The sequence below is a fragment of the Zingiber officinale genome, chromosome 1B, assembly GCF_018446385.1.
Source record: "Zingiber officinale cultivar Zhangliang chromosome 1B, Zo_v1.1, whole genome shotgun sequence".
In the NCBI taxonomy this organism is placed as follows: Eukaryota; Viridiplantae; Streptophyta; class Magnoliopsida; order Zingiberales; family Zingiberaceae; genus Zingiber; species Zingiber officinale.
The window spans coordinates 38,153,875-38,165,437 of NC_055986.1; positions in this window are offsets into that span (position 1 = coordinate 38,153,875).

Sequence of the window (11,563 nt, forward strand, 5' to 3'; positions counted from 1 at the left end):
CTGGTTCGCGACACCAGGACTTTCCACCTAGGGTTACCACCCCCTAGGACTTTTGCCTGAAGCCATCGACCTGCCAAGGCTTTCCGTATAGGGTTACCACCCCCTATGACCTAGGGTTACCACCCCCTAGGGTTTTACCTTGCCTAACCGCAGTTAGGACTTTCCTGAAACACTCAGCAAAAGCTGTCAGATAACAAAGCACCTTAACTTTGAATCCTTTGCCATTATCAAAACTTAGGTTCGATCGTCGGATGCTTCCCGCACCAACATTTCCTAGGTCTAGGGGTCTTTTTATAGACCCTGAAAAAACTTATCCGTAGGCTGAAGTGCCTTCCATAGGGCTGGAAGGTGCCTCCAGCGAGGCCAAAGGATATAACATTATCCTTTATGCAATGGCCAAAATTGCCTGGTCGAAGGCGCATTCCATGGCTATGGAAGGCGCCTTCGCATTATTCATCGAAGGCGCCTTCCAGCCGTGGAAGGCGCCTTCCAGCCGTGGAAGGCGCCTTCCACAGAAGGAGCAGAGGTGCCTTCAATAGCCTTTGAAGGCGCCTCTAGCATCAATTGCAGCTCCATTTCACTCCTTTGCTATTATGATCTCCTGGGTGAATCCGTCTAACGAAATAGGGGTCACCCGAACCCAATTTCCAGCCTTCTCCTCGTGCAGCCTTCTCCTCGTGCAGCCTTCTTCCCTGGCTTCTTGTCCCTCAGACCACCACGCGCATCCTTCTCATCCACCGTTGTACTCTTCCACAACACCTCATCCCTCAAACGTCCCGTGCCAGTCAGCTCTTTCCCGTGCCGTTCTTCTCGCTAGCTGAGTCTTTCGTTTGACTTCTTATGCTCCTAAGCTCCTGCACACTTAGACGCAGGGTTCAAAACATAACAGGACCTAACCTAACTTGGTTGATCACACCAAAAATAACCTTGGGGTTCCAACATTTAGTTCTTCCAGGCACATTCATCACAATGTTGAAGATATTATCTAAGAAATATTTCTCAATATGCATGATATATAATTATACCGAATAAGTAGATACTTCCAATATGACAACTCCCAAAAAATACTCTTTTTATTCCAACCACACTTGCACATCCTAAAAATGTATTGATTTAACTTATCGGAACTAGGTTGAGATACTAGTAGAAATCCATAACTGTCTATTTGTTCAGTAATTTTTTTTACCTGAATCATAGAGTGTTGGAGGAGGTTTCCTAGCTACAACTATATCTAGGATTCTTTTTCACATGAAAGGGTGATCAACAGGTAAAAATTTATAGTGATTATCAAACCAAGATACCTTTTCACTAGAAGGTAATGAAAATGCATTAGAATCTATCATACGGTGTCGACATGCTAATTTATTAGCTATGCTCCATCCCGATAATTTTGGGTATGCTGGAAAATCACTTATCATCCATAATAATGTAACATGCAATCTAAAATTAGTTTTACTTGCAATGTCATAAGTAACTGACCCTACATTCTATAGTTCATTCAACTCGGCAATCAGAGGTTGTAAATAAATATCAATCTTCTCTTTACTATTGGTTAGACTAGGAATTAGCACAATAAGAAATATAAATTTATTTTCATGCACATCCATGGTGGTAAATTATACGATGTTAATATAATTGGTCAAGATGAATATTGTTGTCCCGACTAACCAAATTACTAAAATATATCTGTGAAAAGTCTCAATCTCACATTACGTGGTTCCATTGCAAAGGAAAAAAAATATAGTATCAAGATGTTTCTATGCAAGGGAATTACAAGGATGATACATAATACCTCCTTCGTGCTCATGTTCATGATGCCATATCATGTGGCAAGCTATAGCAGGAGATGCATGCAAGCATTGAAGTCTAGCAGTTAAAGGAAAGTAATACATCACTTTCCAAGCAATATTTTTCCTTTTCTTCCCTAGTATGTGAGTACAATACTTATAATGAGGGTGAGTACAGATTTTGCATTCACTCAAAATCGATGTCGTCATTCCAAAATATCTTATAGTTGTTTATACAAAATTCAATCTTCTCTACGGGCAAACCTAAACCTCTAACCAATTTCTTTGTACTATAAAAACTATTAGTCATTAGTTATAAGCAGGAAGCAACTTTGACATCAATTGACATATGTGATCATAATATTTTTATGAAAAATGATGTTTTACTTTCATATTCAATGACCTTACAGTAGCTAATAGTTGAGAATAACCAGAGGGAATGCCTTCTCACACTTCTCTTTCACTAGCCTTTAACATTTCATATAATTGTTGATATTCAGGTGTTGGTGTTTCATCTATATTGGAATAATCAACTGCAACATTCATTGCATCGTGAACTATTGATTACATTAGAACATCATTAGTTGATGATTCAGGTACAGTAAAAGTTGTGCTAGATGATGAACCACCAAAAGACCCAATTGGTTCATACAAATAAGGTTCTTTGTGACTGTACCAATTGTAGTAATTGAGCACAAAACTATTTCTACATATATGTATTTTCATGATATCCTCATCACGGAAGGCTCTATATTTCTACATTTTTAATGATTACATAGACATCGTAACTCAACACCATTCATATATTCTAGATGACTCTTAACAAAGTTCAGAACCTCTTCAACTTCAATAATAAAATTATCTCTAAAAAATCTATTTTCTAATCGATTGTACATCCAAGATTTGTTCATAGACATTGTCATCTAAGGAGAATATAATTTAAAATACTATTAAACTTGTATAATTTGATTTAATATTAAATAAAACAATCAAACATAATATAGTGTAGGTAGTTTCCATTTAACAACCTAATAGATTAGATCAGACATAATATTCACTTTTTATTGAACATTCAACTTATGGAAACACAATAGACCTAGATTATTTTTTATATATTGAATTTATAGTATCTGTCATCCTAAATCACAAAAAATATAGATTTCATATCAGAGAAATAAAAAACAATGCTATCTTTTAGAGTACATCTAAATTCAACCATGTAAAATAACATATATTTAATGTTTATTAAATTATACCTGAAGAAGAGTAGTCTAGCATGAGAACAACAAGAAATATAATATACTACACAAAAACAAAAATAAAATAGTGAAATTTAATCACAAGCAAACATAACAAAACAGTATATGGCGAACCGAGCTTGTAGTCGCGAGCTTGCGACAAGGCAACCACACTACCAATAGTCGTTGGCAGTAGATAGAAAAGCTATCGGCCGCTTGTTGGTGGCCAGCACAGCTACTGGCCTCACGCTAGCGGTAGACAAAGCCACTAGCAAGTGGCTAGCGGCCTGCACAACTGTTAGCATGCGGCCGGCGTCCAAAAATGCCATCAACATGCGGCTGGCGGCCGGAAACACTGCCAGCTACATGCTAGCGGGCAGAAACACCGCCAACCATGTGCTAGCAACCGGAAATGCTGCCAGCCGCTGGAGATCGAGAAAAGGAGGAAAAAAAAAAGTAGAGAAGAGATTACCCAAAGATCACTAGAGAAAATCACCGCCGGAGACAAGAAACGCGCACGCGAGGAAGGAAGGGCACGTGTGCCCTAATTATTTTTGGGATTCCCAATAGAATCCTTTTTCCATCAGAAAGTCCTGACAAAATTCAAATTTCTATCAGGAATTTTTGATGGAAATAATATTCCGCTGGGAATCCCGAAAATAATTTACCAATAGAATTAAAATTCTATCGGTAGCCCTTATTTTGTAAATTAATACAATCACTGACGGAAGTTAAATTCCATCATTAATATCAAAAATATACCAACAAAATATTATTCCATCGGTGTATTCCATCGATAAAACTAATAAATTTCATAGTGGGGGAGGCCAGGATTTGAGACTGAGATTGAGACCCGAGTGATGCTGGTATTTGAGATTAAGACTAAGACATGAGTGATGCTAGGGCCTAAGATTGAGGTGTCAAGGGTGTTCGTAGCGACGACCAAGACATGGGCGAGGTTAGGATCTAAGACTAAGACTCGGATGATCTCTTAATTTGAGACTGACATCCGAATGATGCCAGGATTTAAGACTGAGATTGGGATTCAGGTAATGATCAGATTTGTGACTGATGCTAAGAGTGTCGGAAATTGTGGTCGAGACATGGGTGAGGTTGGGATCCAATACTAAGACTGGGATCTGGGTGATGTCGGGATCTGAGACTGATACTAAGGTTGTCAGCAGTTGCATCCGAGACACGAGTGAGGCTGGAATATGAGACTAAGACTGAGACTCGGGTGATGCTGGGAATTTAGACTGAGACTAAGATCCGAGGGATGGAAGTATCTGAGACTAAGGCTTGTCTCCTAGCGAACTCTATTTTTGGAGATGAGTGTGTTGAGCTAGTTCGATCAAACTCAAATCTCATCTAGGTTGGGTCATATCTGACCCATCTTGACTTTGACTGGTAGCTCAACATAATTTTTGACCACACGGAACATGTGGGAGTGGCAGGAATTCACCATATCACAAACCTTCTCTTCAAGTCTAGTCAACGGAGGTGTAATTTGACTAACTGGACTGTACTGAGTTGTCATCTTCTTATCTTTTCGTAAAGTTGAGCTGAGGTGTTGGTATCTCACTAGGACAACTGGTTGGGTCTTGGTTGTCGGGGAGATGAGGCATTACACTTAATGGTTGCAATATGCGAGATCGCGTATCACGCTTATGGTTGGCGTAATGTTCTACCTCTTTAATGGGTGACATACAGTATCCTCCTCGAGTAGCACAAATGTAACGCTCCGCCCCTCCTGCTAAGGCGACGAGGGTTACTTGCGACACATACATACTTAACACAGCGGAAGTCTTACTTAGAGAATTTAAAAAAATATTTTCTTACTTAAAAATTCACCATAGATATAAAAGAACCACATAGCATACCAATCATATTTTTGAGTCTTAAATACCCAAACACATACTTAAGGTCATGGAGTCATAAGGTAAAAACATCAGCATGGTAAATTTCTTATTAAATAAAAGCAGGTCATTTCTTTTAGCCAGTCCACTACCGCACACATCCTTCTAGCCCCTGCTGCTGCTCCCCTAGTCCATCCATGTCTTGCCTTTATATGTGGTACAAGAAAGTAAGCTGTGAGCACTCATGGCTCAGTAAGTTTCTTTCCTACTCACAAAAACCGTAGAGCATATTAAAAACATAAGTCATAAGGCATAAAGACAAATGTATCATGTCAAGAGCATAACATGTCATATCATAACATAACATAAAGTATCATGGCATAATCATAAAGTATAAGCATGGTAAATTCCTAAACATATATCATGCAACATATGCAACATGTCTTTTGAAAACTTATACAATACATACTTAAACATAATCTCAACATGATTGGGGCCCCGGCTTGTACCACATACATAAATGTGCGCGTCCTATGTAGGTCCAAGGTAGCAAGTCTTGAACCCTACAAGGCATACATACTAGGCCCGTTTCTTAGTCCATCGACCTAGGGGCACTTAGGAGCCCATCCCTAACGAGGCCCGTTTCTTAGTCCCCCGGGCGCTTATGGAGCCCACCCTTGGTACAAGCCATACATAAAGTAAAGTAGCATGTCATACATATCGTAGTTCTTATTCTTACATGCATATCATGTTTCTTGACATATCATAAAACATGCATTTTTTTGGGCACACAGCACATGCATGAATCATAGCATACATCATGAACATATCACTTAGCATATCATAAGCATGCATATTTGGACACACAGCACAAGCATGAATCATAAGCTTGCATAATGAACATATCATTTTTATCATATCCTAAAGCATGCATGATTGAGCACATAGCACATACATGGATCATAAGCCTACATAAGAGAGCATATCACTTATCCTAAAAGACATAACCATTCATGGAATCATTAAATAACATCTCTTGATTCATTCATAACATGTGAGGTACATCTGGGTCACTAAACTCATATGGCCGAAAGTCATGAATAGAGGCATGATATCTAGACAACATACAAATATAAAAATCTCATGATATCTTCACATACTAGCATAATAAAGGTCATAAGCATGCTAACCTAAATTTTTAAGCCCTCCTAGGTTTCAAATTCTTCATGGCCGAAACCTTTCATGTAGAGCAAACAAGTTCTAAATAACATGCAAACATGTAAACCTTAAGCTCATATCATATCATATTTCATAAGGAACCACTTAAGCATATTTAGTTTGGGTTCTAAGTTCCTTAAGCTCCCAAACTTATCATGGCCAAACCCAAACATGTCTCCTTCTAGGTTACAAGTAGCATGGAAGTATTGAACCTTAAGCCAATATCTTATACATTTTCATGAGAAACAACATAAGCATATTTTTTTTAAATTCCAAACTTCCTAGACCCTTTAACTCAAGGTGGCCGAAACCTATAACTCATGGAATTAGGTTTTTAGTGGCATAAGAGCATGGTAACCACAACTACATTTCATAGCATATATCACAAGACATCATAAGCATATATATAAGTTGGGTTCTAAGTTTTCTCTAGGTTTTTAATCTTGTAATGGCCGAAACATATAAATCATGGAACTAGATTTTTAGTGACATAAGAGCATAGGAATCACAACTACATTTCATGGTACTTATCACAAAAACATCATGAACAAATGTAAGTTGGTTTCAAAATTTCTCTAGGCCTTTGCACTAGTATTGTCCGAACCCTAACAAGCATGAACTACATTTCTAGTGGCATAAGAGCATGGAACCACAACTACATTTCATAGTACTTACCACAAGGAGCATCATGAACATATATAAGTTGGGTTCTAAGTTTTCCTAGTCCTTTAATCCAAAGGTGGCCAAAACATATAAATTATGGAACTACACAATTTTCATGACATCATAACAAGGAACAACATTAGTAAACTTAGTAAAAAAACATCTACTAGTTCCATATTATTTTATCAAGAAAGTCATGAGCTTCCTAGCCTTGGTTTAAACTTTCCTAGACTTCAAATCTCATCATAACCGAACCTTTATAAGCATGAAATAAGATTTATAACTAACATACAATCATGGCATAAAACTTCATACCTTGTCTTAGGAACAATCTTAGCATGCTTAGCCCTAGATTTAAAACTCTCTTAAGCCTTTACTTCTTACATGGCTGAATACTCATGGGCATGAAAAATGGAGTTTCAACAATATACAAGTAGGAGAAAAAGTTAACAACATCATTATCATAGGGTACATAACTCAAGAATAAGGAAACATGCTTAGTTTGAGTCTTAAACTTACCTAGTCTTCTTGTTCATGCTTGGCCGAGAGTTTAAAGCTTATGGATCTAAGTTTTCATCATTTATTCTAGCATGGAAACCTTAGATTAACTTTTTACATAAAATACATATCACAAGAAAGATAGTAAGCATATCTAATTACAACTTTCTTAAACTCTTCTTCTTCTTTTGGCCGAATTTTCTTAAGGCAAGTCCTAGGTTTTTAAGCGATCTAACTCCATGAAAAACCATACAAACTATTGTACCACAGGTGAGGGGAAGCTTACCTAGTAATCACTTGTTAATCTTTAAAGAAATGGTACCCTTGCTGAAGAGGAAGTAGGGGGCTTCTTCTTCTAGCACTCCTTTTGATTTTCTCTTGCTTGGAAGGGTACACCTTGAAGGCTCCTTCTTGTAGTTTAGTTTTCTCTTAGGGAGAAACCTAAACTTGGCTTGTGGAGATGAGGGAGGAGGCTTAGAGTCTCGGCAAGGGTGAGGGAGAAGGAAAAAAAAAATGAAAACCTTTAGTTCCTTTCCTTTTTGTGCTAAGTAGGTGGAAGTTACCAAAATGAACTTTGCTTCCCTTCCTCCTTATCTCATGCATGTATTTTCTTAATGAGAATATGTCCTCATTCCCTTCCCTAAGTTCTTCTCTTTATTATCCTCTTAAACCCCACGAAAATAGAGAAGGAAAGGGAGAAGGACAACTTGTCTTTTGCTACTCTTTTTCCTTAACCAAGAGGTAAACAAGAGAAAGAAGCCACTTGATTTTCCCTTTGTTCCTTCACTAAAGTTTAGCTTTACATTTAACTACAATTCCCATCATTTCCCATTCACATATTATTCATTATCCTAGTGGTTATCATACATAATTTTATTTCTATCCTTTGTGAGAGGTTCAAGGTTCAAACCTTCACCTTTTCTTTTATTTCTCTTATCTCTTTTTTTTTTCTTTTTGATTCTTCATATTTTTAGGCTCTAAAGCAAATAACACCCATATACTTATCTCATAATATTGTGGGTGTTACAACAAACACCTTACCCAATTAATTGTGATGGCATGTGGCAATGTTGCTACTAACGTAGTACTGGAACGAATGGTGACAATGTGTTGCTGCCTATTTGGTCTCGACATTTGATGACTATGTTTGAAGTGTCTCAGAGACTAATGCATCACTTCGTAACTTGCCATTATTGTGCATTGAAGGGGAGAGAGTATATCATGATCGTGAATGTTCGTCCAAGAGATTTGACGGTGGTAATGAGATCTTGCCATCCTTTTCTTGTCTTCCAACAACTCAGTAGGTTGATATGATAATTGTACTGCCGCCAAGGTATATTAGGCTATCAAAAAGATGTTGCCTTCATTCATTTTCATCTACTTTTGTGTCTTCGTCTTCATCGCCATCTTCTTCTATGCTCTCATTGTTTCAGTAAGTTTGTCATCTTTGTGTCTTTTATCTTTTGTCCATGCGTATTTTCATCCTTGAATCTATGGCAGCTCACGACTCATCAAATCTCTAGTATGAGTCCTAGTAGACCATTTACATGAGAGGTGCAAAACCATAACTCCGACTATAGTTTAACATCTTAGTCGATCACAAGATCCGTGTTCCAGCATTGGATCATAGATTGCATGAGATGCCCATAGGCTATATCACTTGTTTCCAGGGCCAGTTATCAAGCGGCCTGAGGTTTCCCATTCTATCTTTTTTGCAAGACTTAGCCAACTATTTCTAACTTCCTTTGTCCCAGTTTGCACCTAATTCCTATCGCTTGATCTGTAGCACTGTCATTATCTGTCAGTTGTACTAAAGCTTGGGGTCTTCTACTTCACAACCCATCCGGATGTAATTTCTTTAGTGAATACCCTTCCTCGTAAAAGGGGTCGAAAGGTCACTTCTTTTTTTTGTCAAACCCTCGAGCTATATACCTGGTCCATCACTTAGTGAGATGATTTGCTGACTCAACCACCACTTTGACAATACAAATTAAAGTGGGCTTATCTGGAGGTGAATGAGATATTCAGCAACATGATGTTTAATGTCACTCAACTGGTGGAGAATGAGGCACTACTTTACTAGATCGAGGTAAGTCTGATTGCAACCCCTTTGGATAACTAACTGAGTAAGGTGTTTCTTTGGTTATGTTTCCCCTTTTATTGACTATTTTTTTTCTTTGGAGATCAAATCATGTTTAACGCCTCGATGAATACAAAATTGAAATGGGACCTAACTTTTGTGGATGACATAGGGCCCTTAGAGGATGTTGTTGAGGGATCATCAGAGTTGCTGCCATCCCGCCTTTCAGTGGTGGACCAGTTTGTTGCTATCATAGTTGAGACTACTAGGGCTATAGCTATAGTTGTGACTGAGATATTTGAGGTTACAGCCAAGACTGGGGTTCTTGGCCTTGCTGTGCTGGAACCCGTTGTTGCCAAGAGTTGGGAAAGTCTCTCGAGACAACAAACTCTGAGAATGAGACCCAAGCTGAAGTCCAACCCCGAAGGATGAATTTGATGCCCAAACAACTACCATCTCCTAGTCAAGTCTAGATGACTCTAAGTCTAGGCCAAGCTGAGAAATGGAAGAAGTTAATGACTAAAGATGAGACCTCGAAGAAGCAGAAATTGATCTAGTCTTCAAAGACAAGCATCTTGGTACCAAGACAAATAAGGAGTTACCCTCCTAAGGTAAGCACTAAGGGAAAAGTTGAGGTGTCTGGGGCATTGGCAACCCCTTTTGCTGCTAGCAAGTCTGTTGTTCTAGCATCTAGGCAAGCACCCTCCCATTCAAGTAGCACGACTCAACACTAGACCTCTTCATCTTTTGAGCCATCGCATTCGAGCTCCGACTCTACCCATCCACCCTGAAATCCCTAGGATGTCTCTCAAGAGAGAAAAATAGCTTGAAGTGTTATGTGGAGAGGCTCCATTGGTACAAGACTAAGATCCTGCCGAGCATGGAGCTAGATAACTTGATTGAGTTCCTTAATGCCTCTCTTGATAAGGTATGACCTGTTGGTACAGTAAGCACCAATGATCATACTTAGGTTTTGATAAATGATAAATGAATTAAAGTTAGGTGTTATGTTTGTTTAACCTTTTTACCAAGTATAGGAATTGACGAGTCTAGAGGACCTGACATCTAGTTGAAGTCTAGTTAGGTCTGAGGACCTGATAACTAGCATGAAATACAGATATGCCAAGGAGTGACCTGATATCTGGCAAAAAGTCCAGTTGGGTCTGCGAGACCTGACAACTGGCAGGAAAACCTAGTGGGTCAAGAGACAAGTCAAGAGACTGTAAATGATAAGTGAGGTAAATCATTGAGGAGAGCGATCGAGTGAGGACGAGTCCTAGTGGAACTGTAGGCACTGGTCCAGTTTAGATCTATTTTAAAAGTTTAAGCTGAAATCATAACTAGATCTTAGTCTTGGAAAGACAAGATATAATTAATAATTACTTTTTTAGCTGTGCTAACTCTTTTTTTCAAGGTATATTTTATTTTGTAGATTAACTATTTTTTATAGGGTTAAGGGAAAAAATAACCTCAGATGAATATTGTTTGAGGTGCCTCGGAGCTTCAAGGAGGCACCTTGGATTAGCACTTGGAGGCACCCTGGACTCATCAGAGGCACCCTCAAGGAGATAAAATTTGTGTTGTGGGGAGGCATCCTGGAGTGCGTCGAGGCGCCTTAAATGAGCACTTGGAGGCACCTTGGAGTGTTGGAGGTGGGTTGCATAGATAAGCTGTGGACTTTGCATGGATAAGCTGTGCAGCTCTCGGATCTGATAAGCCTCAAAGGAGGCACCTCATAGCCACTGGAGGTGCCTCCAATGAGCTTTAAAAGAAGTCACAAGCAGCTAAAAAACAACTCCTCTACAAGCTTCAATGATTCTTCTACTACTTTAACTATGCAAAATATATTGTGCTACTGCCGCAATAATGCTCTGCTACATCTGATTGCTACTGGCACACCAAACACCAACACTTGTGTTGGTGCAGCGGGGCCGGCAAGAGGCAAGGGGTGAATTGCCTGCAAATAAAGAATAACCTCCTTAAGACTTTTCAACTCAAAAATTAATAGCAACAATAAAATGTAAAACAACAGTAATAAAAGAGAGATAGGAAGTTTAACTTGGTTACAACCCAGGGGGTTATTAATCCAAGGCAGTCGAATAACTCCACTAGAATGTCTCATTCACTATAGGCGGAGAAGCCTTTTTTACACACTAAGAACGCTCAAAAGTTGCTAGGAACTTAATACAGAGTTGATTGATTTATTCCTAGCTCCAGGGGCCT